The sequence below is a fragment of the Rhinoderma darwinii genome, chromosome 5 (assembly GCF_050947455.1).
Source record: "Rhinoderma darwinii isolate aRhiDar2 chromosome 5, aRhiDar2.hap1, whole genome shotgun sequence".
NCBI classification, from domain to species: Eukaryota; Metazoa; Chordata; class Amphibia; order Anura; family Rhinodermatidae; genus Rhinoderma; species Rhinoderma darwinii.
Window position 1 is genome coordinate 48,147,754 of NC_134691.1, and position 4,960 is coordinate 48,152,713.

A 4,960-nucleotide genomic window follows, 5' to 3' on the forward strand; every position below is an offset into this window, starting at 1 on the left:
AGGGATTGCATGAGTTTAGAAAAACATGGCTGCTTTCATCCAGAAACAGCGCCACTCTTGCCCACAGGTTGCGTCTGGTATTATTCTCAGTCACATTCACTAGAATGGGACTAAGCAGCCATGTATTTTTTAATCTACTACAATCTCTTTAACCCCTTCCCACCCAGGGCTGTCCCGTGTGAATCCCTGTTAGGGCATACCTGAGAATTGTCCTGATAGCTACCTGCGCATGTTACATGCATAAGCAGTAATGCATAGGAACTGCCATAGCCTTTTGTCACAGAGATGCTCATCATGATATTCATCATCTACCTGCTGGGAGTAAGAGTCCTTTTACACATGAAGATAAATTATTGAAAACGAGCATATCGATGATATAGCATTTGAGATTGCTTTTTTTTCCTTTTGTCCTCCTGCCTCGTCAGGATATCTCACCGACAAACAATAACTTTTAGGCCATCATAAAAGATACGATAAACGACAAGCGAACAATTTCTTACTAGTCGTGCAATTGCTAAAAACTTTTGCACTAGCCAGTGAGTGGGAACTTTTACTTGATATTACAATATTTTACACAATAATCGCCCCCGTATAAAAGGCCCTTAACCCCTTTAGGACCAAGCTCATTTTGGCCTTCAGCACCAGCCCCATTTTTTCAAATCGGACATGTGTCACTTTATGCGATAATAACGCTGAAATGCTTGGATTCTGAGATTGTTTTCTCGTGACACATTGTACTTTATGTTAGTGAAAAAATTGGGTCGATAAATGCAATATTTATTTGTGAAAAACAACAAAATTTGGAGAAAATTTTAAAAACAAAGCACTTTTCTAAATTTAAATGTATCTGCTTGTAAAAGAGATAGTAATACGACACAAAATAGTTACTATTTCACATATCCCATATATCTACTTTATGTTTGCATCGTTTTTATTTTTCTACGACGTAACAAGGCTTAGAACTTTCGCAGCGGTTTCTCACATTTTCCAGAAAAATTCAAAAGGCTATTTTTTCAGGGACAGTTCAGTTGTGAAGTGGCTTTTAGGGCCTTATATATTAGAAAGTCTCCATAAATCATTTTGAAAACGGCACCCCTCAAAGTATTCAAAACAGCATTTAGAAAGTGCTTTAACCCCTTAGGTGTTTCTCTGGAATTAAAGCAAAGTAGAGGTGAAATTTACAAATTTCTTTTTTTTTGCCAAAATTCATTTGTAATACATTTTTTTCAAGAAATGCAACTCAATATTTATTGCCAAGATTCTGCCGTTTTTAAAAATATCCCACATGTGGCCCTAGTGTGCGAATGGACTGAAGCACAGACCTCAGAAGCAAAAGAGCACCTAGAGGATTTTGGGGCCTCCGTTTTTAGAATATATTTTAGGCACAATGTCAAGTTTGAAGAGGTCTTGTAGTGCCAAAACAGCGGAAACCCGCAAAAAAGTGACCCCATTTTGGAAACTACACCCCTCAAGGAATTTTTCTAGGGGTATAGTTAGCATTTTGACCCCACAGGTTTTTTGCTGAATTTATAGGAATTAGTCTGCGAAGATGAAAATCTACTGTTTTTTTGAAAAAACATAGAATTTTCTAATTTTTACAAGGAATAAAAGAGAAAAAGCACCACATCTTTTGTAAAGCAATTTCTTCCGATTACGAAAATACCCCATATGTGGCAATAAACAGTTTTTTAGACCCACGGCAGTGCTCAGAAGAAAAGGAGTGCCATTTGGGGCACAGATATTGCTGGAATGTTTTTTGGTGCCATGTCGCGTTTACAACGCCCTGGAGGGACCAAAACAGTAGAAATCCCAAAAAGTGACCCCATTTTGGAAACTACACCCCTCAAGGAATTTTTCTAGGGGTGTGATCACTTTTATAATAACATTTTTTTTTTAAATTTCACAAATGCGTCATTTCTAGGACATATTTTTCCAACATAGTACATGAGACTGATGAAACACACCCCAACATTTATTACCTAGTTGCTCCTGTGTCTAGAAATACCCCCACTTATGCCGTAATCTGCTGCATACTCACACAGTGTGGCCCCAAAGCAAAGAAGCACCCTTTGACTTTTCTGTACATAATTTTAGCTTGAATGACTTGATAGGCCCCACTCCATGCCTATAAAGGATTTGAGCTGGCAGAACGATCTGACACCCCTAGAAGTGACCACATTTTGAAAACTGCACCCCTAGTGGTTTAATGAGTGTTTGTACCGCTAGGTTTTCATAGCCGGAATCATTGTATTTAGGTGGTACTTTTTGTGACCAAATCTATTATTTTTGGGGCATGGTTGCCTTCCACAGCATATTAAACCGTAGAAGTGCATTTGCCAGTGTATGTAACTATGTCATGCTAACAAAGCAGATGACCAACAAATGTGTTAGTCCACAGCTGTTAACAACAGTTAAAGCAGGGAGAATTAAAATTAGAACTGTATTGGACTGAAGGGCAATATATTTGAGAACTGGAGGAAAAATGTTAGAACTTGAGCATGTTCACAGGATGAAAGAACAGGTCTTTAAAATTCACTTCTTTTTTTCAAATGGACTGTTCGTACAACGTCTCATTAGCCCCATCAATCTCTAAATCAAAGATGAACGTGCCAAGGGACGTTGGCACATCATTAAAGGTCCCTGCCCAGCAAAAAAAGAATTGCCCGGCAATATGCGCAAAACAACCTATCAACTACAGAATATATAAAAGGGCAGTGTCTAATACCATCTTTATGGACAGTAAAGGATCACTAATCCCCTAAGATATTGTCAGTTTTCCTGGGAGCATTTTCGGGTTTAACAGGTTGTGCAAAAACTTGAACAAAACAACAAAAAACCCCATAATGTATTGATCAGGAACAGTTGGTAATTTGAGTAAGCGCCAAATATAAAGAACTATTGTAATGGCAGGAAGGAGGTGAAGGGAACAAGTGAGCCCTAATCTACCCACCGCCCTGTCCCTGCCTACTTGCAACGACCCGCCCTAGGCGACGGGGTACAACTTGGCGGCGGTCCCTACGCTGTCTAAGTGCAAGGGAGTACAAACAGGGAACACGCAAGGGAATACAGTAGCCCACGGAACGCCGCGAGGAAACGGAGCGGTGAATGAGCCAGTCAGGATCAGGAAGTAGTGGAGTATACAAACGGGAGCACGGAGCAGAAGCAAGCCAGGGGCAGAGCAACGCAGGATAAACGGAACTGAAGCAAGGCAGAAGCACGGCAGAAGCAGGCTGGAGCAAGGCAGCAGTGGGGCCAGGAATCCAAGAAGAATAACAAGCAAGGAGGAAGAGAAAACGGCAGGTATAAATGGACAGGGGGCGGAGCTAACTCTGACTGACCAGGCCGCGATAGGCTCTCCCACTCCTGAGCCTGCCACCCTGATTGGTGGGAGCAGGTGTCAGTCTCAGAGGTCTGGCCTCAGGTGTCGACTGATTAATCCTGGGAGTATACCCAGACGTAGTGCCTGGCAGATCCTTTACAGTACTCCCCCTTTTATGAGGGGCCACCGGACCCTTACTAAGAGGACCCGGTTTAGTGGGGAAGAGAAGGTGGAACCTCCTGATCAATACCCCAGCGTGAACATCTCGAGCAGGTACCCAAGTCCTCTCCTCCGGCCCGTATCCTCTCCAATGGACCAGGTACTGGAGGGAGCCCTGGATCATCCTACTGTCCACAATCTTGGCCACCTCGAATTCCACCCCCTCAGGGGTGAGAACGGGAACAGGAGATTTCCTCGAGGGGGACCAGGACGGGGAGCAGCGTTTCAGGAGGGAGACATGGAAGACGTCGTGTATGCGAAAGGATGGGGGCAGCTCCAGACGGAAGGATACAGGGTTGAGGACTTCAATGACCTTATAAGGTCCAATAAATCGGGGAGCAAACTTCCTGGACGGGACCTTAAGGCGCAAGTTCCTCGACGACAACCACACCAGATCCCCGACGACAAACCGGGGGTTAGCAGAACGTCTACAATCAGCCTGAATCTTTTGTACGCTCTGGGACGCCTCTAGGTTCTTCTGAACCTGGGCCCAGACTGTGCACAGTTCCCGATGAACGTCCTCTACCTCGGGATTATTGGAACAACCAGGGGAAATGGAGGAGAACCTAGGATTAAACCCGAAATTACAGAAAAACGGGGAGACCCCTGACGAGTTACTGACCCGGTTATTCAGGGAAAATTCGGCGAGGGGAAGGAATGAGACCCAATCAAATTGACAGTCAGAAATGAAACACCTTAAATATTGTTCCAGGGATTGGTTAGTCCTTTCCGTTTGGCCATTAGTTTCGGGATGGAAGGCGGAGGAGAAGGATAGATCAATCTCCAACTTTTTACAAAAAGCTCTCCAAAATAAGGAAACAAATTGTACCCCTCTGTCCGAAACGATATTGACTGGGGCCCCATGGAGACGCAGAATGTGTTTCACAAACAAAGAAGCTAACGTCTTGGCGTTAGGTAGTTTCTTAAGGGGCACAAAGTGGCACATCTTGCTGAAGCGGTCTACTACCACCCACACCACCGACTTGCCCTAAGATGGAGGCAAATCGGTGATAAAATCCATGGAGATATGGGTCCAAGGTCTCTGGGGAATGGGCAAGGAACGTAGTAAGCCCGCAGGTCGGGACCTAGGGGTCTTGGACCTAGCACAGACCTCACAAGCGGCGACGTAAGCCCTAACGTCTTTAGGCAACCCAGGCCACCAATAGTTTCTGGTAATGAGGAGTTTGGTACCCAAGATGCCAGGATGACCAGATAGAGCGGAGTCATGGTTTTCCCTGAGTACCCTTAGCCGGTATTGCAGGGGGACAAACAGTTTGTCCCCAGGGAGGTTCCCGGGAGCTGAACCTTGATCAGCCGCGATGTCAGAGGCTAAGTCAGAATCAGTGGCAGAAACAATTATACCAGGAGGCAAAATACAAGCAGGATCCTTCTCAGAAGGAAGATTAGCCATGAAACTACGTG